Source organism: Diabrotica virgifera, chromosome 8, assembly GCF_917563875.1.
Source record: "Diabrotica virgifera virgifera chromosome 8, PGI_DIABVI_V3a".
In the NCBI taxonomy this organism is placed as follows: Eukaryota; Metazoa; Arthropoda; class Insecta; order Coleoptera; family Chrysomelidae; genus Diabrotica; species Diabrotica virgifera.
Window position 1 is genome coordinate 107337059 of NC_065450.1, and position 27725 is coordinate 107364783.

Sequence of the window (27725 nt, forward strand, 5' to 3'; positions counted from 1 at the left end):
AAACAGCTGAGATGAAAACCCTTCGAAAATCGATAGTAAGACTATATGGGACAGAGCTAGAAGTGCAGATATACGACAGAAGACAGGGTAAGAAACAGAAGAATAGAATGGAATGACCACATAAGCCGAATGACAACAAATAAGGTAGTCAGGGCAGCGAGAGACGGTTTCCCAATAGGAAGACGATCAGTGGTAAGACCACGAAAACGATGGAACGACAACTTACTAGAGGCACATTGAAAAAACAGACATTCATGTCTATACAAAAAGCAGAAGAAGAAGAAGAAGAATTTATGAAAATTTTGATAATAAATAAAAAAATATGGCATTAATGACCCATTGCTTTTGTGCTTATTTTTATTTATACAATGAGTTAACTTGGTACAATTTGTCATATAAAATTGGTTACAACTTTGTAAAATACCCTGTATAACATAACAGTCCTTTATACTTTTGTAATGGCAAAGTTAAGAAGATTTTGAATATAACATAAAATACAGGGTGTTCCATTTAAAAAAACATAAGTTTGGTCTGCCACTATTGTGAAGTTGGGGGTTGCTGGACAAAGACACTACCCCGAACAAACAAACTTAAACTCTTTTCAGAATCTTTATTCTTATAAGGTTAAATGTACAATTACATTTACGTCGACCGACATTATCGTTATGATAGGTCAAGGTGACCCATATCTCGGTAACTATATCCCCTGACTACGCGCCAACAGAGTTCAACGACAACAACGATGTCTCAGGTACTCGACCGTCCTACTTATATCTATTATTATATTAAAAACAGTGCCCATATGTATTACCATATATGGTGAGGTTCTATACGTATATCAAGAATGACGTGTGCTTTCTTTGCAGTCTTTCAAATGAGTTCAATACTTTGAGCTTTGCTACTATCGTAATAAATTATACAAATTGCAACTATAATATTATGACCTTATTTTTATAACAAATAAATTAGGAAAATTCCGTGAGGGTTGTCGTGTACCATCACATCTCTCTGGGCGGGGAAAGGATGAAAGGGAATTTCAGCAACAATTTCCTTTCATCTCTATTTTATATTATTTATGTTGACTGACGTCTCTCCTTTATAATAAAATTAAACAAACATATGAAAAGAAAATGAGAAAAGAAAAAAATGAGATATTTAAATATTTACACGGAATCTTAAGTACTAGTAAAAGTCTTATGGTGGGCTATTATTACACTTTTACACTATAACACTTTTCAGTACTTATTCTTTTTAAATATTATACAGCTTAACGTTATTCTTATGTATGACTACTTGTTTACCCTTTTTCTCAATAATTACGTTAGGTATTTCATCTTTAATTACGGTATATGGACCCGAAAACAAAGAGTTAAGTTTTGAGTTTGACTCATTTTTTATTAATACCTTATCTCCTGGTTTATAAGTTATTTTACTCGTTTTGGCATCATATACTTTTTTTCTGCTGTGTTTTGTCTGTGTCAGTGTTTCTCTGCCCTCCTTTGCAGCTACTTGTAGTCTGTATTTCAGTTCCCTGGGATAGTCGTCAAAATTATACAAAGGTTCTATTTCGTTTTGAACATTTGTCGGCAGTCTACAGGTTTTTCCGAACACTAATTCGAACGGTGTATAACCCGTTGCTGAGTGTACTGAAATGTTATATGAAAAACAGAAATATTGCACCCATGTACTCCAATTTGTAGGGAATTTTGATAGTTGTATCCTAAGATATACATTTAAATGCTATGAGTATTTTCTAAAGCTCCAATTGTTTCGTGGTGATATGCTGTAGAGTTTAGTTTCTCTATTTGCAATAATGAGCATGTTTCCTTAAATACTCTTGCCATAATAAACTCTGAGCGTTGGTCTGTGACTATTCTTCTGGGTACTCCATACCCCAGAATAAAATTTTCTACCAATGCCTTGGCTACTGTTTCGGCTTCTTTGTTCTTTATTACATATCCTTCTATGTATTTACTTAGCTCACATTGCAGTGTCAATATATATCTATTCCCACTGTCATCCATCTCAAATGGTCCTACTAGATCTACAAATATTGTGTCGAATGCGCAGGTGGCAGTCGATGTGATAGTTAGAGGTTGTTTGGTTATGATAGAATGCTTATGCCTTTGACAATCGTCGCATCTCTTTACAAATTCCTCGATATCCAAATCCAAATATCCTCGATAAACTATTCCAAAAATAATATTTCCTTATATTTTTGTACATTCTATTTATTCCAGCATGCCCTCCTGTTGGTAACATGTGGAAATCATTAATTATAATTCTTCTTAATTTTTCATCTGTTATATTCTGTTTGTCCTGTACTATACATATTTTGATATCTTTTTCTTTAAATATTTTAGGATCCTTTCTTATTTCTTCAATAATTGGCTGATTCTTATTATTCTTTACTAGTACTAGTTCCTTTGTGCGCACATTTGAATCAAGGCTCTCAACGATGCTCGTAGCGCAGATGTTGATCGAGCTTCTTGATATGTCGAGTTTCTCAACGACGCTCGTAGTGCAGACGTTGATCAAAAATCTCGAATCAGATAAATAATATCATCTTCTTCGTTATACAATATACTACTATTTGTATTTACTTTAGCAGAATCTAGCTTTACTGCTTTGCAATCGTCCTTGTCTATCAGTTTTACCTCTACCGCACTTTTAGGGAATTTCAACAATTCGACCACGTCTGGTTGATCAGTCCATTCGTCCTTCGAATTGGCGATTTCCTCCTGATTCTTTGTTTGTGCTCTCGTCATCACTAATACACTTTTCTCTGTGTCCTTATTTAGTTGCTTTAGTTCTTCTGATGTAACTTCTATTCGTGATAAGGCATCCGTTGTTACATTTTCAGCTCTTTCACGTATCTAATTGTAAAGTCGTATTCTTCTAACTTCAATCTAAATTTGGTTAATCTGCTGGAAGGGTTTGTCATACCAAATAGGTACACCAATGGTCTGTGGTCTGTCAAAATAATAAATTCTTTCTGTAGAAGGTAATGTCTCCATTTAGGGATGCTCCATACTATTGCCAGTAATTCTTTTTCTATCGTAGTATAATTTATTTCCGCTTTATTAAGTGTTCTACTGGCATATGCTACCGGTTTGTCATTCCCGTTTGACAAAGTTGCTCCTAGTGCGATGCCAGATACATCTGTCCGTAGAATAAACGTGTTCTCCTCCGATAAATCTGGGAATTCCATTTCGGGGGGGGGGGGGGGGTTTGATAATGACGTCTTGAGGCTTTCAAAAGCTTTTTGGCATTCTGTTGTCCACTCAAATTTTACATTTTTCCTTGATAGTCTATTTAGCGGTGCGGCTATTTCTGCAAAATGATTGATATGTTTTCTGTAATAATTTGCAAAGGCTACGAATCTTCTTGCTTCTTTTGAATTTTGTGGTATTGAATCTTGTTCCAATGCGGTGATCTTTTCCGGATCTGGTGCTATACCTTTATTCGAAATCTTGTGTCCTAAATATAATAGTTCTTTTTTCATAAACTCGCATTTAATTGGATTTAATTTCAGATTTACTTTCCTTAGTCTCTCTAATACCTTCACTAAATTCTGATTATGCTGTTGTAGACTGTTGCCAAAGACTATCAAATCATCAAGATATATAAACATGTTTTCATAATTTAAACCTGACATTGCCATAGTCATGGCTCGTGAGAAACATCTAGGGCTTGTCTTTAACCCCATCGGAAGTCGTGTCATTTGATATTGACCTCTATCGGTTGCGAATGCTGTGTACGGTCTGGACTTAGAATCGAGTTCTATTTGGTAATATCGTTGGTATAAATCTAAATGTGAAAAATATGTTGCTCCTGATAAAGCGTCTAGGATTTCTTCTATGCATGGTAATGGAAATCTGTCATTCTCAATTTTGTTGTTTAGTTGTCTGTAATCTATCACAACTCTCCATTTCTTGTTTCCATTTTCATCGTTTTTCTTTGGCACTATAAGTAGTGGAGATGAGAATTCTGATACTGCATTTTCAATAATCCCGTCTTTTAACATTTTGTCTACTTGTCTATTAATTTCCGTTTTTTGTCCATGTGGTAATCTATATGATTTTGTATAAGCAGGTGATACTCCTTTTTGCAATTTTATTTTTGCTTTGTATACGTCCGTCGTTGTGCATGGATCGTTTTCTAAGAAAAACACATCGGAATATTTTACACATATTTTTTCTATTGCTCTTTTTTCCTCTAGCGATAAATTTGTTGTGTTTATTATATTCAAAAGTCTTTCGGCACGACTCACCGATTGTTTTGATTCTTCCATGTGGAAAACGTCGAACTTGTCTAATCTTTCGACCTTCGGTCTAAAATTCTTAACAATTATTTCTCTATCGTTGATATTTAATATCCTTACTGGTATTTTTCCGTCGACTGGTTTTGAGACTGTTCCTGCCGAGAAAATTCCTTCCGCTATCTCCTGTGGTATAGTTAAAAAATATCCGTAGTGTATCCCGATTTCGAAAAAAAATAATTTTTCACATCTCCTAGTATTATTATCGTATAAATTTCTCCCATAGATAGCATTTCCAAATCTCTTCTCATTCCTTCTACATGTAACGATAATTTTAAAGTTTCGTAATTTATTGTAGCAAAATATTGCTATAAAAAATCGCTGCCAATGACTCCATCGACTTTATTTGTGAAACTTTTCATAACTGCAAATTCCTGTGTCAACGTTATCTTCTCTGAGTTATATAATATTTCTAGGTCACACAATAAGGTTCCCCTTGTAAATACAGTTTTTCCCGTAACGCCTCGCAAGCTGATCCGTCTGTTTTTGTTTATGTCCGTGTAGTTATTATCTAAACATTCTTCAAATAAAACGCTGACTGTTGCGCCAGTGTCAATTAATAGTTTTTTGCGTTTTCCTCTGTAATAAACATTAATATAATTTAATCCACTTGTTGTGGAATTATCTGCCTCCATTCGATGGGCCACGAAAAAAATCTACTTCTTGTATTGTGCTTGTGTGTGGCTGCTCCTGGGGGGGCTGCTCATGTGTTGCGAAATATGTTCCTGGTGAATTTCTGTTGCCGGGGTTTCTACCTTGCGACCAATTATTATTTTTCCCTCGTCGACCATGTCCTGCTCCTCTGTTTCTTTGAGACCTACCTCTGTTATGATATTGTCTTACTTCGTTTCCATTTGTATTCCTATTATTATATGTCTTGTTACCTTCTTTTCTTCTGTCAAAACTATTTTTGTATCCGTTTGTTGTATTTCTTCTTCCGCCTCTATATGTTTTATTCATGTGGTACATTCCTGCAGTTTCCGTTCTAGTTAACGATTCCTCGTTCTTTGCGCTTGTGATCGCTTCCGCTAAGGTGCTAAAGTTCTTGGCTTTCAAAATTGTCTCTATCTCGTCATTTTTAAACCGTTAGTAAACACGCTTATTGCAATTTTTTTGTTTACTTTGGCCAGCACTTCTTCTGCATCTCTGTTTCCCTCTGCTTGTGCTATTGTTAATTTTGCCATGAGGTCCTCTAAACTTCTTCCAAATTTTTCTATTGACCTATTCGCTTGTTTCGCTGAGTTGATCTCCGCTGACAGAACAGGGATAGATTGTTTTACTAGAAACTTTTCTTTAATATCGGTTATTAGTACCGCGTTTGAGTTGTAACTAGTTTTCAGTCGTAATTTTGCTGCTTGCGTTAGTTTCACCTTCAACAGGTACTTTGTTAGTTGCGGTTTTCCCTCATTATCTAAAAATTCATCGTACAATTCAATTGCGTCTATGAATGCTCTAATTGATTCTTCGGTGTTTCCTATGTGAGGGATCAGGTTCCCTGCTGTTTTCAGTTCGAATTTCTCTCCCATCTTGTCGTTGTTATCTTCAACTTGTCTTTTCCGTAGTTCTGTTTGGACTTTTTCGATTTTTTCTCCAATTTTTGCAATAATATCTGCAATGAATTTGTCTTCTGCTGCCTTACAGCTGTCAACTTTGTATACTTTATGCACCGTCCTAAACTGTTCCGTGATAGTCCTGAGTTTTTCCACCCATTTATCTGTGATTAGCTTATTTTTCCCTTCGTTCTATAGTGTCTTTTGTGAGATTCCTATTTAATATAGTTATATCTTCCAGAATACGTTGAAATCTTTCCTCAAACATAAATTCGGCTTGGCCTGTCTACGTTACTCAATAGTATATGGCCTAGTGTCTCGAAGTTGCAATTATGTACTTCGTAAATCTTATCATTGCCGTTAAGTACATATATCAAATATAACAAAATATAACATATAAAATATTATAATAAAACATAAATGTAAGTAAAATAAAAGGATCAATAATATTGGATAACCGTCAATATTTAAAATGTCATTAAATTAGTAAGTGAGTAATTATATAATTAAAAAAAAAATCAAAATTTCAATATGAAAATTAAAAAAAAATAGTCATCAAACTTACTTGGGTTGCTGGACGAAGACACTACCCCGAACAAACAAACTTAAACTTTTTTCAGAAACTTTATTCTTATAAGGTTAAATGTACAATTACATTTACGTCGACCGACATTATCGTTATGATAGGTCAAGGTGACCCATATCTCGGTAACTATATCCCCTGACTACGCGCCAACAGAGTTCAACGACAACAACGATGTCTCAGGTACTCGACTGTCCTACTTATATCTATTATTATATTAAAAACAGTGCCCATATGTATTACCATATATGGTGAGGTTCTATACGTATATCAAAGAATGACGTGTGCTTTCTTTGCAGTCTTTCAAATGAGTTCAATACTTTGAACTTTGCTACTATCGTAATAAATTATACAAATTGCAACTATAATATTATGACCTTATTTTTATAACAAATAAATTAGGAAAATTCCGTGAGGGTTGTCGTGTACCATCACATTTCGTTATCGAATACCCTGTAACATTCTAATTAATTTTGAAATGGGAATCTCAAAGTTGGCTACAATTTTTGTTAATTTTTATTGCTATCTATTATTATAACTGATCTACGGAGCCCAACTCCAATGATAAATCCCTGTACCGTTTAGACACGACGATAAATTGAAACAACTCGATGGTTACAACAAATTGATTAAATCCAATACCAACTTCAACCCAACTCCAACTTTGATAAATCGCTGCGATGCACCGTTTACACACAACGATAAGTTAACAACTCGATTGATATCGATAAGTTGTTTGATTTATCGCTGTGTCTAAACGCCGCTTAAGATCCTCCATTCCGACCGTCCAATGGTGCATCTCAGTCGCACTCACATTGACAGCCGCCTCAATACGCTCCTAGCGCTCATTGTTAATAATTAAAAATAACAACTTAGTAATACAATAATGACAAATATTTCTTCAGTACCTTGTAGGGGGTCGTTAAAATTTGATTTGGTGACTTTCTGACTTTCATAATAATAATTTTTAACTGATTTATTAAGCCTTGAAAATGGCCATTTTCGCATTTTTCAAATTTTAAATCGCGTATAACTCGAGAACAATAAATTTTACAGAAAAATCACAAAAGACCTCTTTTGCTCCGAATGACCCAAATGACCGAATGACCCGAATGATGTAAAAAAAATGTCCGAAGTGAATCCTTTTTTGTGAATTTGTTTAAAAAAAATTGTTTAAACAATTTTTCGATTACGATACCACCTGACACCCTGTGGATTCGTTATAAGGACCTCTTTTTGAGTAAGTATGTGCAAAAGAATTGAACTGGAATAATTTACCTAACGGGGGCGACGATGAAGCCTGGACTATAAATATCACGATTTGAACATCATATACAGTAACATTTAATTTCTAGAATCGGTTGTTTGTGTGAATCAACTTTTACTAAATGGCATTGGGATCAATAGCTATATTGACTCCAATAACCTATAATCACCAAGCAGTGATTCTTGAGGATGCAGTCTATTTTGGCCCACAAGACAAAGAAAACTCTTTGACTTATTGTCAAGCTTTCGAATTTATTTTAATTCTTTTTCAAGACATCTGCTGACAAAAATATACGAATATAAAAATTATGTAGGTACTTAAAATTTTCTTAATTACTTACTAGTCATGAGATTAGGTACATTGAAAAAATTTTGAAACTTTACCAAAAGGACAATTATGCACATAGGTATGAAAAATTATTTTAAAAACTTCAATTATGTTGTCATGTTTGAAATATGTCATGAAATATGTAAAGTGTATACACTTTATATAGAAGGAAAGTAAAACTAGTAACAACATATTTTTTATTTTTTATTAGATTGATCTATGAAAAATAAATTAATAACATCAAATCCAATTAGTCCAGTCATTTTTTTTAAAGCATATATATAAATTTTAATGTTGGATTATATGATAGAAAATCAGATTATGATGTTGTACTAATTTTTTGTTGATATGCTAATATGTAACAATAAATGTTACTTAATTTGTCTATATCTGATTTTCTATTTATACATTTTTTATTTTTCTGTATATGTGTCATTTCTGTAAATAACCTTTTCTGTTCATTTTTACCCTCTGTAGGATTGACGCTTGTGAAAAATTAAATGTATGATTTAAATTAACTGAGTGGTCGGCTAACGCACAAGCTTGTGATTTATTTGTGTTAATATCACTTCTGTGAGATATTATTCTACTGTGCAATGTACCAGAAGTTTCTCGTAATAAATATAATAATAAAAAATAGACTGCATCCTCAAGAATCACTGCTTGATATTTGAATATACAGTCAAGAATACCATAATCTTATATATATATATATATATATACATATATATATATACATATATATATATATATATATATATATATATATATATATATATATATATATATATATATATATATATATATATTGATACATGTATCCATGTGACTTCCAAAGTAGATTCTCGTAATACGTTGTTACTTCATATATACCGTTATGACTTCCGATTTCGGAAGTCACAACGTTTTGCCTATATTTTTACGAATTTGGCTACTAGATGGTATCAGAAGGCTTATATTAAAAATTTCGCTGGAAGTCATATCGTATCTAACATACTCATAAGATCAGATTTTAGTTCGACGGTATATCACCAGCGCTAGTGTCCCTCCCGTGCTACTATACAGGTTATGTACACAACGCGTAGCGTCTTCCGTATACCACACCGCTCGGTGTGACTTCCGTTTTTTGGCAACCCTGTGTAACGGTTTCCAGACATTTATCTGTTGTAGATTCGCGGTCCTAATCGTACTTAGTGTTTTGTGTGCCTTTTGTTTTTAAACATGAATAATAGCAGATCTGCTTTACTTTTAAAGTTAGCCTTAAATGAAGGTACAATAAGTGATTATATATCTCTATAATTATATATTTTCTGTACTTATTTCAATCTATAATATTTACTTACCTATTTACTTATATAAATTCATTTTTCTCGTGTTTTTGTTTACTTCCTTTTTTACAATGAACTTCTAATTTAATCTACACTCACCGGCACGAAAAACGGGCACCCTAAAAAAATGGGTAATTTTTGATGTCTCGTATCTCCCAAACCTTTGGTCCGATTTAAGTAATGTTTTTAATATGTTATAGCCTTATTAACAATATAGCTATGATAACATTGTTGATAGACAGGTAAATTTTCATTGTATACCGGGTGTACCAATCAAACTGGGTTTTTTTCTCAATTTTCACAACACCCTGTGGAATATTCTAGCCTTTATAAAATATTTAAATTAAAGCCTAACTATAGCTCCAGGTTTTATTAACATTCTGTTTTTTTATTCATTCGCTTACGTTGGATAATAAAAAAGTTAAGGACTTTAACAACTAGCCATGTTCTTTATCGATACAGGTGTTTCTAAATGTAAGTGCGACAAATTTTAAGGGGTAATTTCTGCATGAAAAAATAATGATCGTGTGGCAAAATAATTTTATATTTGCAAGCATTTGCGGACATAGCTTTATCAAGTAAACGATCATTATTTTTTCATGCAGAATTACCCCTTAAAGTTTGTCGCACTTATTTAGAAACACCATGTATTGATAAAGAACATGTTTAATTGTTAAAGTCCCTAACTTTTTTATTATCCAACATAAGCGAATGAATAACAAACAGAACATTAAGAAAACCTGGGGCTATAGTTGGGTTTTAATTTCAATATTGTATAAAGGCTAGAATATTCCACAGAGTGTTGTGAAAATTGAAAAAAAAAACCAGTTTGATTGGTACGCCCAGGATACAATGATAATTTACCTGTCTAGAAACAATATTATTACAGCGATATAGTTAAAGAATAAGGCTATAACATATTAAAGAAATACTTAAATCGGAGAATAGGTTTAGGAGATACGAGCCATCAAAAATGACCCATTTTTTGGGGTGCCCGTTTTTCGTGCCGGTGAATGTATCTATTAAATAATCTAAATTATTTTTAAAAATCTTATTAAAAGCTTAAATACAAGAAATGTAGGTAAATGTTCTCATTTAACGAAATTTCCGAAAATTTTGTATTTTTTTGACCCAAGTAGGCTGAAAAATCGATTTTATAGTTATTGTTATTTCGAAAGTAATAAAACGTGTAAAAATTACAAAAAAATTGAATGTACAATTACAATTGAATGGAATTAAATACACGATAAAATGAATCAAGAGCGATAAAAAGTTTAAAGTAATAAATTCTAGTAATAATATAAAATGCAGTAAACTCTCTCTTAAGGGGGTAGGCGCAAAATCTCTGTCCAATGCTATTTAAATAAATTTATTTTTTTCGAATCCTGAGAAAACTAATAAATAGTTTTTAAAACATACACCCAGAATGAAAGATAACATTATTACGGGGGACCGAAAGTCCCTTAGATTAAAAAAAAGTTTCTTTTGAATGAAATATTCGAAATTAAAAATCACACTAACTTTTCTCTTGTTTTTTCATCCCATTATCTTTATTAAAATAAACATATATTAGGTATATAAGTTATTAAAATAAACATTATATAAGTTTTCAGGGACTTTCTGCCCTCGGTAATAATGTAAGCTTCCATTCTGCGTTTAAATTTTTCAAAAATACGTATTAGTTTTCTCAGAATTCGAAAAAAATTAATGCATTTAATTAGCACTGAACTAAGATTTTGCGCCTATCCCCAACGAGCACCTCCTCTATACGGACGGTATTTAAAACAAAATTCATTTGCCGATATATTGAGCCTGTACTCTTCCGGACAATCCCTTAAAATGATGTGTACCTAAATGAAAAAAAAAATACATAGATATTTTTTCCAAATATTTTAGAATACAAACTACAATATTTATATTTTATTATTTCAAATTAACACAGAGATGACAACGAGTGATATTTAATAACTCTTTACCTTATCAGCAGTAGGTAATAAAAATCTGGTTCTAGTGTGGGATCCGTCATTAAAATATTTTGTGTGTCGGTCATTAAAAGAAATGTGAAACCATAACACGTTGCTCTAATAATACTTTAACATTGATATTATGTATTATGTTGTGACTAAAAATGTTAACGGAATGTCTGCTTGGCAAAAGAAAACATCGGCACAATATCAATTTTCTTCTTTGATATGTTACCTATGTGTATGCCAAATTTCATGTCAATCTTAAGTGGTTTTTTAAAATTTATGGGTTTTGCAATATTTTACCGTCAGCGAACGGACTAATAGAAGAGGATCCGATATAAGGCCGATCTGATCGATCTATTTAATGAATAACAATAATTATTGGATATGTAATTTAGTATGTTAACAATTATAAAAAACAAGGGGTGCATGATCTAATTTTCTTCTGACTATAATCAATTAATAATTAATAAATGACTTTTATCTACTCTATGTCATATTATAATTGATAAATTTTTAGTTTGTGAAAACTGTCATTATAGATAGCAGTGCTTTAAAGTAAGCATGAAGTAACAATGTATTTTAAATGGGATTTACTTTTTCTCACTGTTTTTGACACACTTTCATATAATTAAATATTCTTTCTTAACTTTCGCGTTTTATGGTGATGACATCTTCTTTTTCTTCAAGTGCCATCTCCGCGAAGGAGGTCGGCAATCATCATAGCTATTCGGACCTTGGAGACGGCTGCTCTGAAAAGTTCGTTTGATGTACATCCGTACCATTCTCTCAGGTTGCGCAACCACGATATTCTGCGTCTCCCTATGCTTCTTTTTCCTTGAATCTTTCCCTGCATAATGAGTTGGAGCAAGTTGTATCTCTCTCCACGTGTAATATGTCCGAGATATTCCAATTTTCTGGTTTTAATTGTATTTAAGACTTCCATTTCTTTATTCACCTTTCTCAGAACCTCTTTGTTTGTGACGTGTTCTGTCCATGATATTTTTAGAATTCTTCTATATACCCACATCTCGAATGATTCCAGTTTTTTCATTGATGCCGCATTGAAGGTCCAAGCTTCCATTCCGTAAAACAGAGTCGAGAAAACATAGCACCTAGCCAACCTTATTCGTAGCTCTAACCTTAGATCTCTTGTGCAGAGCACAAGAGAGGTGATGACATAATGAGCAATAAATTACAAAAAAAAATTTGACAGTTTTGTGGTTTGAAAGAAATTAGAATTTTTATATGTCACAGTTCTAAGAATTGTAGAATAGAAATGAATTCCAGTGACGAAGAGTTACAGTATTTTTATTTGTTTATCGTAGATAAAATATTGTATGAAATTGTGCGTGAAGTACTTTTTGCGAACTTACGCGATGTATAGCACTCACTCCGTTTCATAAATAACTATTTTCATATATTAAAAAAAAATGTTTCGACCCGGGTAGATATTATTCCAGATTTTCTGATTTGGGCACAGAGTTGGATTGTTGGGGCATATATGGAGAGCAGGTAGCGCAACAACTATAAACTCAATTTTACAATGGAGACCAGGAGTTAGAAGGAGACGCGGAGGAACTAGAATAAATGGTTACAGGAATTAAAGGAAGATTTATATAGGGCAGGAATTAGAGACTAGCAGAAAAACAAAAGAGGATAGAAAGAAATGGAGAAGCATAGTCAATAGTATCGAGTAGCAGATTGGGAAAAATCTGCTCGAAAAAGATGGATCTAGATAGCTTTTTAGCGGGTAATCCCCACCTGGAGGGTTTAGCCATTTAATTTTTTATTACATATTATTATTGGTACATCAAAAATTAAAAGGACGGTGCCTGTAATAAAATCTAAAATATTAAAATTTTCTATAAGTTCAAATTTATTTATTAACATTTTTGATATAATTTTCGTAAATAAATGACTTACTATTAACACTTTTTTAATTAATTCCAATAAATCCATTTTACAGCAATAATAATATATTAGTATTTTTGTAAAATAAATATCAATCATATTATCATAAATAACACAGGTTTACAAAAAAACTAAATTTCGGACAATTTGACGAAACCATATGACAAGGGGGTTTTTGGAGTGGCTGATCACAAATCCGGGGTCTGCTCACCTCTATCGCGTCAGGTAAAGGTCATTTCAAGGTCAAATCAAGATAAATCGACAGTCGCTCTGAAAAAGTATATTAGGGGGTTCTTGGGGTCGCTGAAGATGAATCCGGAGTCCGCTGACCTCTATCTCGTCTAGTTCAACGTCATTTTAAGGTCAAATCAACATAAATTGACACAATTGCTCTGAAAGTATAGGGAGTTTTGCGGTCGCTGATCATGAAAACTGCGGTCCGTTGAGCTCTACTACGTCATGTAAAGGTCATTTCAAGTTCAAATCAGGAGGAGTTAACAAAATTGATTTGACCTTAAATGGCCTTTACCTGACGTGGTTGAGCTCAACGGGCCCCAGTTTTGTGATCAGGGACCCCAAAAACACCCTAATATAATTTTTCACAGCGATTGTGTTGATTTATCTTGATTTGACCTCGAAATGACCTTCAGCTAGACGTGATAGAGGTCAGTGGATCCTGGATTCGTTATAAGCGACCCCAAAACCCTCCTAATATACTTTTTCAGAGCGACTGTCGATTTATCTTGGTTTGTCCTTGAAATAACCTTTACCTGACGTGATAGAGGTTAGCGAACCCCGGATTCGTAACCAGCGACCCCAAAAACCCCCCTAGTCATATGGTTTCGTCAAATAGTCCGAAATGTATTTTTTTGTAAACCTGTATAATCAAAAGAATATCAATATTTTAATTTAAATAGACAACTTTAAAACACAGACAACTGTATTCACAGTAAAAGTTTCAAAAGATCACACATTACGCTCAAAATAGGAGGTAAATCTAGCAGACGAGTCGTTGTGACTTCCAAAATATGACAACACCGCTGGAAGTGACAACGCGCCTTGAACTACCCTTTATATGGAAGCCATAACGTATGCTGTACGCTTCGGTATATACGTATATATATACAAAATTTATTTTGGTAAATCCTTTCCCCTCAATAGGTAGACCCATTTTATAAGCCCCCCTTTAACCAAATACACAATTTTTAAAAAATAATTCCTAGTAGAAAAGGTGGAAGTCGGACAGCCTCTTCTGTATACCGGAAGTCACAACTTAACGTGCATCAATATATATATATATACATATATATATATATATATATATATATATATTAGAGCGGAGTAATTTTTTTTGTCATCGGGTCACAATCAGTTTCTGATTCTACAATGAATTCTGTGAAAAAAAAACTTTACACCATAGGAATCTGATGAATTTCGAGGCGCCACATTTTTCATTTTAGTTTTGAGGTACATCAGAACTCGTCATTTTACGACTTCTGATGTACATTGAGGTTGATTATGGACAAAATTTTAACTGTTTTTATTACGGAAAAGTGTATTTTTGTAGCTTTTGGGACGAGGAATTCATTTTTGATATCTATTTGTACCAAAAACACTCACCAGGAGGCGCTACAATGCAATTTTATGAACATCAGAATTTGTCATTTTATGACTTGTGATGTACATTGCGGTTCACTGGGGACATATTTAAACTTTTTTTTACTAAAAAGTGTATTTTAGTAGCTTTTGAGGCAAGGAATTTATTTTTGATATGCATTTGTCCCAAAAGTACTCACCAGGGGGCGCTACAGTGCAATTTTTGTCATTTTACGACTACTTCTTTGGATAAAACAGTGTTAATATTATTTGTTCAACGTTTTTATTTAATAGGCCCTGATTTTATGTTACAAAAAATAGGTAATATTAATTAGTTTATTATAAACTTTACTAAAGAATATTTTGCTTAATTAAATTTATTTGAAATATAATAAATTAGATGTTTTTGAGTAACCAAACCACTCAATTTTGGATCAAAAAAATTTTGGATCTTCGATTTTCTAAAACTTAATGTATAGCTTCTGAGGAACGTAAAAATAAGCTCAAGCTGAAACATTTAAGCCCAAACAGTCTTCTTCTATTTTTTCAATTTGTATATTTTATCATAAAGTATCAATGGAAAAATATAAGGTATTAATACGAGGGAATCAAAAATGTAATTATAAGGCATTATAACAAATTATTATGATTCAAAACGAGGTTTTGGTCAAATTTTGGTGTAGAAAACGTTAGAATGCCGTTTCTTACATTTTCCTCCATTCCCAAAATATTGTATACTTGGATTTTGCTGATCATCTTGGCAATATTTTGCCAAGCATAATTCTTGTCCTTTGACATGTTCTACGTATCGGACTTATGACTTATTAAAATGTCCAGTTGGTGATAAATATAAGTCTGATTTTCGCAAATGTGTGAGTGTTTAATGAAAGGATAACAAATCAATTGGAAGTTCTGCCACACAAAATATATGGGACGTTTTCGTAGTCTGACGTTCCAAACTTTAACCTGCTTCACAAAAACTTCCCTTGTTCCAGTGTTCCCAAAGATCAAAGTTTGTCCGACTAGACACCGTTAAGCTATTAACAAATTTTCAGCTTGCTATTAATCAACTATTTTTTTGTACGCGCGATCCAGGCCTGTATACTTTTAGAGCGCTCACTTCCGCCTTTATCTTAATTGTAAGAATTTTATACCTTTTTTGTCTTGAAGTTATATGACTGCGGGCTCTTAAATCTCCTTCGCTTATTTTTATAACTTATAATTATACATAATAATTGTTTAAAACGATTTTAGACAATATTTGTTACATCGCAAACCGCTACAAGTAATATTAAAATTGGTTGAAGTTTTTATCAATTTCCGCGTCCAAATCATAAAAATCTCACAAACACATCACCGGGGATTACGGCTTTTAGATATGATATTGGTGAAGCAAGTTGTAAACCTTTAGAGATGTTTCTATGTAATCTCGTGAAATATTGATGGGCAAACGTTGAAAATTATAAGTCTTTTAGCGTGGGTTACTAGTCTTCTTACTAGTACTTCAACGGTAGTTTTGTAATCGTAGGATATTCAGTTATAATTTGTTCCGCCAGTTCAGAGTTTATTAGGTAGATGCATATTCTGTTATTGGAGATTCTTGAGGCTAAGCAAATGTTTGTGGGACTAACAATGTTTCCTATGTACTTGACATATTCGAGTAGTAGTAAATTTGGTTCTGCATTGATTAGTACCTATGGTTTGCTCTTTTTTGGATAGGTATTTAGGTTTCGGCTTTGACATAGTAACAGTTGCATGTGAACTAGAAATATTACTGGTAGAGTTGAGTTCAGACATGTTGTTGTTATCTGTTACTTATATAGTCAAAAGTACTGGATTAATTTGTAGCGTTAATGTTTTTGTGCCATTGAATGTAGCCAGCCACGGCAAAAACATCACTGTAACACTATAACATAGAATATTATTAGGTAAACATCTATTACGGATCGTGGTTACAGTTTTCTCTTGATGATTAACACTTTACACAACAGTTAATACTTACTATCTGATGAGTAAATAGTATTATAAACTAGTATTTAAGGTAATAATAGCAAAAATCGACACTAATTTTCAGATCGGTACATAAACGATCTGACGCTTATTTGACAGTCAAATTAAAATTTGAATTGGTTAATTGAACTAAAGCTAATACTAAACCCCTTCTTTCTGTGCATCATAGTTTGTCGAATTCTCTCGATCGTGATTATTATAGATAGAAGTCAGAAAATTATATATTCATTAAAGAATAGTTACATACTTTCACAATGTCATGAGGTGAAATTACAATTTTCATTCTAGGTTAGTTACAATAATTGTCATATTTCGACATTTTATCGGTGACGCACTGAAAGAAGGGTTTGGAATGAACTGTATGTATTTGTAGTATGTAATACGTTCGTATTAGTAGGGGAGGCAGGTGTGTTAAATTTGCAGTTACTCGAGCGTTATGGAGACCTATTGGATTGTGAAAATTAAGTCCGAAAACCAAAAAAACTTAAGTCAAGTTTTCCATTTTACTGGAGACTTTCCATTTTTTAGTTTAAATTCCAAAAATCATTTTTTCCGATTACAGTGCCATCTATCCATAATTCGAAAAAATGTCTCGAATAAAAGTTATTTATTTTTAGCTAAGAAATCCAAATCTGCAATAAAAAAATGGGGAATCCTATTTTAAGGTTTTAAAGTAACCCCCCACCGCACTACCGTGGGTGGTCGTGTTTGATGTCATTTGATAGATTTTAAAAAATATTGAACACGTATTCTTTAGTTTTTTGATCTCATATTCATTTCGCGAATTATCGCGGGGTTCCTATTTAAAATTTTAAAGTTACGCTCCACCTCTGTCCGTGAGGTGTCGTGTTTGGTATCATTTGATAGATTTGTGAAACATATTGAACACGTAGTTTTCAGTTTTTCGATCTGACGTTCATTTTCGACGATCAAAGTTGTAAAACTTTGTGACTCATCCATTTCCTTACGTATCCGCTCAAATCGCAAGATTTTTTTAAATATACTGCGTGTACTTAACTTACCTTATCTTAATCTGATGATTTCGAGATTTTCTAAGGATAAATTCTTTCGGACCCCCCTTAACGAGATCCCCTGTAGTTAGAGTCCATATATGGTAGGGGTACATTTACAGGGTACAATGTTTCTCCCAATGTGATATTCTGATGTGCTCGAGTATTTGCAGAAATCCCCGCTTGGGCTCCCCTACCTAATATAAAAGTAATTGCTTAAGGTCTAGTTAATTATTATATTTTAATTAATTTCATTAACAGAATTATTAATTTTTTTAAATTTTATAATTATCAAGTTAATGTTAGATATTTTTAATAACACAGAATTAATATCTACTAAATAAAAATAAAAGAAAAAATAATAATATTAACATTGTTTTACTCACAAAATGACGCAAATTGCGCTGTAGCTCCCCCTGGTGAGTATTTTTGGTACAAATAGATAAAAAAATGAATTCCTCGTCTCAAAACTACTAAAATACACTTTTTCGTAAGAAAATGTTTAAAATTTGTACACAATCACCCGCAATCTACATCAGTAGTCAGAAAATGACAACTTCTGATGTTCATAAAATTGCATTGTAGCGCCCCCTGGTGAGCGTTTTTGGTAAAAATACATATCAAAAATGGATTAATCGTCTCAAAAACTACTAAAATACACTTTTTTGTAAAAAAATGTTTAAAATTTGTACACAATCACCCGCAATCTACATCAGTAGTCATAAAATGACAACTTCTGATGCTCATAAAATTGCATTGTAACGCCCCCTGGTGAGTGTTTTTGGTAGAAATACATATCAAAATGGATTGCTCGTCTCAAAAACTACTAAAATACACTTTTGCGTAAAAATGTTTAAAATTTGTCTACAATCAAACGCCATGTACATCAGAAGTCATAAAATGACAACTTCTGATAATTATAAATTGCAATGTATCGCCCACTGGTGGGTGGTTTTGGTGCAAATAGATATCAAAAATGGATTCCTCGTCTCAAAAGCTACTAAAATACACTTTTCCGTAAAAAAAGTCTAAAGTTTGTCCACAATCAACTGCAATGTAGATCAGAAGTCATAAAATGACGATTTATAATATTCATATAATTGTATTGTAGCGCCCCCTAGTGAGTGTTTTTGGTAGAAAAACATATTAAATTTAAATTTCTCGTCCCAAGAAATACTAAAATTCTCTTCTCCGTAAACAAAGTTTAAAACTTGTCCACAATTAACCGCAATGAACATCAGTAGTCATAAAATGACAACTTCTGACGTTCAAAAAATTGCATTGTAGCGCCCCCTGGTGAGTAATTTTGGTAAAAATAGATATCAAAAATGGATTCCTCGTCTCAAAATCTACTAAAATAAACTTTTCCGTAATAAAAAAAGTTGAAATTTTGTCCACAATCAACCTCAATGTACATCAGAAGTCGTAAAATGACGAGTTCTGATGTACCTCAAAACTAAAATGAAAAATGTGGCGCCTCGAAATTCATCAGATACCTATGGTGTAAAGTTTTTTTTTCACAGAATTCATTGTAGAATCAGAAACTGATTGTGACCCGATGACTTTTTTTTTGTCATATAAATTACTCCGCTCTAATATATATATATATATATATATATATATATATTATTATATATTTTTATATGTTAATTTATTTTATTTATTTATTTTATTATTAATTATTTTATTTAATTTAATTATATTTTTATTATAGAATTATTTTTATTTATTTTTATTTATTATATTTTTTTTTTATTTTTTATTTAATTATATTTTTTAAAATATACTGATTTAATAATTGATTTTAATATTGATTTTGCCCGGCGCCATCTATTAATCACTTACCTTACTAGCTCAGTTATAATGTGAAACCTGCATGAAATCTCCTATCTGTGGAGGTGTGAGAAAAAGATTTCTGAAATATCAACTAAACAAACGACACAAAAATAAAGCTATGAAATGGTGGATAAATAACAAAAGACTGTCGAATATTGTACACAAATTTGGAAATATATTGAAAAATAAAGGCTTTGTTATGCAACATCAAAAATACAAGGTAATTATACAATAGTATAGATCAGATCAATATGATATCAACTTGAAATATTTGCTGATCTATCTAACGCTAAATTATTTATTTTAGGTTATCTAGTCGCAAGTCTGAATAAAGAAATACGATGCAATGAATTTAACTATAAAAAAAAATAAGAGTATTTGACAAAAAATTAAGTCGAAGATAACCCAAAATTATCTTGAATATTCAAAATTTGTTATACTAAAGCTAGAAAATGAAAAACATTGACTTTCGATCATGATCAATTAAAAATATAAACTGTTCAGTACAACCTTTCACGATGTAATATGAAGATAAACCAAACTGCTATGAAGTCTCTTCGGATCCAAGAAGAAACCAACTCCTTCTCCTTCACTGGAACAATGTTCTAAATATGGTAGATACCCGCATCAGAATACTTTTTCACTTTTCTTATAAAGTTGAGGGTCATTTTTGAAAATTTTTTCTTCACCATGAAGATTATTTATACAGGTTAGTAGAATAAAAGTTTTTTTAATTTAAAATTTTTTTACGATTTACCGCATTTTTCTCAAAAATTTGCGGAGCTACTTATAACAAGGTGTTGCCTGTTCAAAAGCCTGCAAAAGTCTCCTCAAAATGGATTCCTTTTGGCTTGGCGTCCCTTCACAGCCAATGGAAATTAATTATTAATAACAATCCTTGCTATGAAAATTTGAATTCACCAATCAAAAAATTCCAATAAATTTGACATTTCATCAAAATAATAATTTTGATGAAAATTTTGGAAATATGAACCCAAATTGTGATTCTATCCTAATCTTTGGGTATAATCTAATCTGGGATTTTAATAGATTAAACTTTCTAGTTCATTTTGATATAATTTCCTTCTTGCTAGGTGCCCTTATTAAAGTTCTATTAGGGTTCACTTCAACGTCCGACACTTCATTTTTAGTTTCTTTATCACTTACACTCACATATTAAAATTCAAATATTTACACAATTACTACATACAAAGGATTGAAATAACTTTCAATTTACACAAAATAAATCAGCAATTGAATATGCATAAGCCATTTCCTCAAAATATCATTCTTATACGTTAATTTGACCTATAGTTTCGACACTTGTCAAAGCTATGATTCTATTGAACTATTTTCCACATTTTTCTTTAAAATTTATACTAATACTATTAATATTGAACTAACTATTGTTCTCAAATTTTAGATTGATGTCTATTTCAACATAATTTCACAAATCTACACATGCAGCTAAGTGATGCAAGACGTATCACCTTAACGAAGTTCCTTTCGAAGTGACTTTTGGAAACATGGAACCTTTTGATGATTCTTACGAACAAATAAGGCTATTGTATGATACAAATAGAAGTAATTCTCTGGTAAAACTCAAAATTCAAATTATTATATGTTCTAGTTACTAATTTCTAATTTATATGTCATTGAAATATCATCTTTGATATAGGATTACCTATTTTGATTTCTTATGTAATTCTACCTTTATACACTTAAATAAAACCATCTTATAACTATTTAATTATTACTAAGTGCTCTCCTAACTTTAGTTCTTTTTATAATTCTCATTCTTCTCAACCTTCCAATCAACGATACCCCTCAAAAGTGGCAATAGTAAAAAAATTATCCATATACTTTGGGCTTTATTAAAATTACTAAATTATCTATTATTTTAACTATTCTATGGTTTGAGTATCTTAAAAAATCATAATAACTATTTAAAATCATGACAATTGCCCTAAATGAAAAATTGATAATTTTTCTTAAGTAAAATTTAAATTTTTCATTTAAAATTTTAACTATTATATAAATTATATTTATTTAAAAAAAAATTACTTATCCTATAAACTTTAATCTATCCTTGGTAATATTTATACAAATCATTTATATTAAGAAAATATTTTCAAACGCTAATTGTTGCTCTTTACCCCAATACCATTTCACTCCCTTCTTGAGTAAATGATTTAAAGGAACTATCTTTTGGCTCAAATCAGGCACAAGCCTTTTAAAATAGTTGATCAAACCAAGAAAACCACGCAAATTTTTAATATTTTTAGGAGTAGGGTACTCCTTTATTCTTTCTACTCTCTCCTCATCCATTGAAACTCCCAAATTATCTATTTTATATCCCAAAAATGTAACACTATCTTGAAAAAATTGGCATTTCTTTATATTTATTTTAAGACCCGCTAAATCTAATTCTCTTAATAATATTTCAATATGTTTTAGGTGTGAAAATTCGTCTTTTGAAAGTATAAGGATATCGTCTATATAATGAAGAATAAAATCATCATATTTATCTAAAATATTATGAAAAGCACGAACTAAAGCACTACATGAACTTTGCAAACCATAAGGCACAACACAAAATCTGTACAGAACACCATCTATCATGAAAGCTGTATAATCTCTGGATTCATGGGCTAAATGAATTAACCAAAAACTATGTCTCAAATCTACTTTGCTATAATATTTTGCCCCCGTTATTCTCCCGAAAATAGTTTCCGTTGTAGCAGGTGCTTCGTATTGCGGTATGGTGTGATTATTTAAATTTCTTGCATCTAGACAAAGTCTTAATTCTCCACTGCTCTTTTTGACTACAACAATTGGATTTATTATTCTTGAATTACATTTTTCTATTATTCCATTTTCTAACATCTTTTCTACTTCTCTATTTACCTCACTTCGGTATCTATATGGTATCGGATATGTTTTCGGTCTAAAATCTTGTATATTTCTAACTTCTATTTTGTGAACATAATCACTAGCAAATCTATTTTCCTCATTTATGAGTCCTTCATACTTTAATAATATTTTCTTCACTTCTCCTATCCACTCTTTCTTACATATTACTTCCTCCTCCATTATATCCATACTACTTTTACACACCTCATCATCAACATCTTCATATAATACATTATTAATATCTATATAATCATTATTTATCAATTCATTGCCCTTTTCTGGACTTAATTCATTAAATATTTCATTATCCTCCATATACATTCTCCTCATATTCATCAATTCCTTGCCCTTTTCTGGACATAATTCTTCCTCAAATTTCACATACTCCTCCTCTACTTGTACCAAACCTTTCTCATAATTGATTACCATACCCATTTTGTCTAACATATCCGATCCAATCATAATATCATATTTCATCTTATCAATGACAATCAGTTGTAGAATATAATCTTTTTTAATTAATTTAATATGACCAACAATACTTTTATTAACATGTGTAATCGTTTTATTATTTGCACCTACTAAACTTAACTTAGGAATTTTAAAACATGAATCTTCTAAATTCAAATTTTTAATGACATCTTCACTAATTAAGGAAATCTCCGACCCTGTATCCAATAAAACTTTAAAATATTTACCACAAAATTGAACTTTAATAAAAATTAATCCCCTGAACTTTTTCGATACAACATTAGCTCCCATGTCCAAAAATTCCCTATGATGCTCGTACAGTTTGGTTGCTATATTGCCTAGCAGGTGCGATCTACAAAATTCTGTTCAAATGACTCCATTTGAACACCTGATGACGTTGATGGTTGATCCGAAATTTCACCATCCATGACTATATTATTTACACTAAATTGTGCCCTATTATCACTATTTCTACTATTTTGGTTGGAAGGCTGATTCGAACTCGAATTACCCATATCTCGTCTTGGTGATCGTCTGCTATCACCATTATTATCATTATTATTGTAAAAATTATTATTACCATTAGAGTTATTTCTATCACCATTATTTCTATAATTATTATCTCTGTAATTATTATATCCCCTATTATTATTATTATTTTGGTTATAATTATTATAACCTCCACGTCCATTGTTATTTCTATTATTATTATAATTATAATTTGATCTATTATTTTGACTTCTGTTTTGATTGTTATAGTTATTGTTATTATTATTGTTATTTTTATTATTCCAAGTTTGATTATTGATATTATTATTATCATATCTGTTGTCATTGTAATTATTACTATCAATAAAATTTTGAAAATTGCCATTATTATTATTTCTGCTTCTATAACTTTGAAAAGCTTTTTCCTTTTCAATAAGAAAATTGCAGAGCATGTTGAAGTCGGTAAAATGGAAATTTAGTCGGATATTCTCTATCTGACTTTCAAAATGGACTATTATGTGGTTCACCAGTTCCTTCTCTGTGAGTTTTCCATCCAGATACTGGGCAGAACTATATAATCTCATAGCATACAGATGCATGCTTGTTCTAGAGTTGGAGTTATATCTTCCTCCAAACAATTCTGCTCTCACAACTTGTTGTCTGGACTGTCCCCAGAAAAATTCCAAAAACTTCACTTTAAAACCATCAAAATCTTGGATCTCATTCTCCACATTCGTATACCAAATCAACGCTTCACCCTTCAGCTGATTTCTAATGACTTCACGAAATTCGTCGAAGTCATTGTATTGCAAATATTTGGTTGTGAGTATACGAATAAATGGTACTGGATGTTGAGATTTATAGTCCCCATTAAAATAAATTCTGTTCTCCGATGTTTCTATAGTATGGACTATTGTTCCTTTTGTTGTATTCCTAATCTTCTTCTCCATCTTTTCTATCTCTTGTTTAACTTCTTTTACTTCAAACTTTAATTTATTCTCCAATTGATCCTCCTTTTCCTTGGATGTTTTCTGATCTTTCTTGATTTGATTTATGTTTTCATCTACCATGATGAATCTTCTGTTCGTCCACTCTGCTTCCTTTTCTATATCTTCTTCTACTATATTTATTCTTTCTTTATGCTGTTGTATTTGTGTTTTAATCTCTTGATTTTCAACAGTCAATTTAGTTTCTAAATTTTCATGTTTACTCATGATCTCTCCGTACAACATTTTCACTTCTCCAATACTCTTATTTATTCTCTGTTCCATTTGTTCTTCTATTCTTTTAATGTTCTCTTCAAGTTTCTTTTCCAACCTCTGACTATTTTCTTCTGCTTTTCTGTTATTTTCTTCTAACTTGTCTTCCATCTTTTGACTATTTTCTTCTAATTTTTCTTCTACCCTTTGACTATTTTCTTCTAATTTTTGTTCTATTGATTTACTATTTCCCTCTAATTTAGTTCCCATTTTCTTGTTGTTTTCATCTAAGTGAATTAATTTTCTTTCTATTTTATTATTATTTTCTTCTATCTTTGTCAATATTAATTCCATGAATCTTTCAAGCTCGGATTTTTCTTCTTTCTGTTCCTCTCCTTCCTGTGTCGTCTTCGAAACAGATCTACGTCCATCTGCCATTTTGTAGAATATATCAGACTCAAAATTTTAATATTGATTATTTAATATGTGACTATTTTGCCCTATATTTATCTTATCGTCCCACGTTGGTTGAGCCAATTATTATATATTTTTATATGTTAATTTATTTTATTTATTTATTTATTTATTTTATTATTAATTATTTTATTTAATTTAATTATATTTTTATTATAGAATTATTTTTATTTATTTTTATTTATTATATTTTTTTTTTTTATTTTTTATTTAATTATATTTTTTAAAATATACTGATTTAATAATTGATTTTAATATTGATTTTGCCCGGCGCCATCTATTAATCACTTACCTTACTAGCTCAGTTATAATGTGAAACCTGCATGAAATCTCCTATCTGTGGAGGTGTGAGAAAAAGATTTCTGAAATATCAACTAAACAAACGACACAAAAATAAAGCTATGAAATGGTGGATAAATAACAAAAGACTGTCGAATATTGTACACAAATTTGGAAATATATTGAAAAATAAAGGCTTTGTTATGCAACATCAAAAATACAAGGTAATTATACAATAGTATAGATCAGATCAATATGATATCAACTTGAAATATTTGCTGATCTATCTAACGCTAAATTATTTATTTTAGGTTATCTAGTCGAAAGTCTGAATAAAGAAATACGATGCAATGAATTTAACTATAAAAAAAAATAAGAGTATTTGACAAAAAATTAAGTCGAAGATAACCCAAAATTATCTTGAATATTCAAAATTTGTTATACTAAAGCTAGAAAATGAAAAACATTGACTTTCGATCATGATCAATTAAAAATATAAACTGTTCAGTACAACCTTTCACGATGTAATATGAAGATAAACCAAACTGCTATGAAGTCTCTTCGGATCCAAGAAGAAACCAACTCCTTCTCCTTCACTGGAACAATGTTCTAAATATGGTAGATACCCGCATCAGAATACTTTTTCACTTTTCTTATAAAGTTGAGGGTCATTTTTGAAAATTTTTTCTTCACCATGAAGATTATTTATACAGGTTAGTAGAATAAAAGTTTTTTTAATTTAAAATTTTTTTACGATTTACCGCATTTTTCTCAAAAATTTGCGGAGCTACTTATAACAAGGTGTTGCCTGTTCAAAAGCCTGCAAAAGTCTCCTCAAAATGGATTCCTTTTGGCTTGGCGTCCCTTCACAGCCAATGGAAATTAATTATTAATAACAATCCTTGCTATGAAAATTTGAATTCACCAATCAAAAAATTCCAATAAATTTGACATTTCATCAAAATAATAATTTTGATGAAAATTTTGGAAATATGAACCCAAATTGTGATTCTATCCTAATCTTTGGGTATAATCTAATCTGGGATTTTAATAGATTAAACTTTCTAGTTCATTTTGATATAATTTCCTTCTTGCTAGGTGCCCTTATTAAAGTTCTATTAGGGTTCACTTCAACGTCCGACACTTCATTTTTAGTTTCTTTATCACTTACACTCACATATTAAAATTCAAATATTTACACAATTACTACATACAAAGGATTGAAATAACTTTCAATTTACACAAAATAAATCAGCAATTGAATATGCATAAGCCATTTCCTCAAAATATCATTCTTATACGTTAATTTGACCTATAGTTTCGACACTTGTCAAAGCTATGATTCTATTGAACTATTTTCCACATTTTTCTTTAAAATTTATACTAATACTATTAATATTGAACTAACTATTGTTCTCAAATTTTAGATTGATGTCTATTTCAACATAATTTCACAAATCTACACATGCAGCTAAGTGATGCAAGACGTATCACCTTAACGAAGTTCCTTTCGAAGTGACTTTTGGAAACATGGAACCTTTTGATGATTCTTACGAACAAATAAGGCTATTGTATGATACAAATAGAAGTAATTCTCTGGTAAAACTCAAAATTCAAATTATTATATGTTCTAGTTACTAATTTCTAATTTATATGTCATTGAAATATCATATTTGATATAGGATTACCTATTTTGATTTCTTATGTAATTCTACCTTTATACACTTAAATAAAACCATCTTATAACTATTTAATTATTACTAAGTGCTCTCCTAACTTTAGTTCTTTTTATAATTCTCATTCTTCTCAACCTTCCAATCAACGATACCCCTCAAAAGTGGCAATAATAAAAAAATTATCCATATACTTTGGGCTTTATTAAAATTACTAAATTATCTATTATTTTAACTATTCTATGGTTTGAGTATCTTAAAAAATCATAATAACTATTTAAAATCATGACAATATATATATATATATATATATATATATAAAAATAAATAAGCAAAATCATTGGCTAATACTCGTAAAGTGAATGTGAATTTAGTTGGAAATATATAAAATGATGAAGGGTCATCATTCCATACATTTCTGTGCAACTATATACACCGGTGTTTCGGCCTATTTGGGCTTCGTCAGTATAGTGTAGCAAGTTAAAAAAGTTGTTTGTTAACTTGTAAAAGGATTACTA

General features: G+C 31.1%; 1 protein-coding gene and 1 long non-coding RNA gene across 4 annotated transcripts in view; one reads left to right on the forward strand and one right to left on the reverse strand.

Annotated features, from left to right (window-relative positions):
* The window catches only part of LOC126889626 (5'-3' exoribonuclease 1), a 699515-nt gene that overhangs the window by 109837 nt on the left and 561953 nt on the right, over positions 1–27725 (reverse strand). The gene's annotated exons all lie outside the window — the stretch shown is intronic.
* Positions 19681–27470, forward strand: LOC126889629 (uncharacterized). Of its 2 annotated transcripts, none has more exons than XR_007700109.1 (3): positions 19681–19929; positions 25846–26247; positions 26962–27470. It is a non-coding gene; the product is annotated as an uncharacterized LOC126889629 (long non-coding RNA). The 2 variants fall into 2 exon arrangements; XR_007700108.1 differs by lacking the exon at positions 19681–19929 and adding an exon at positions 25492–25758.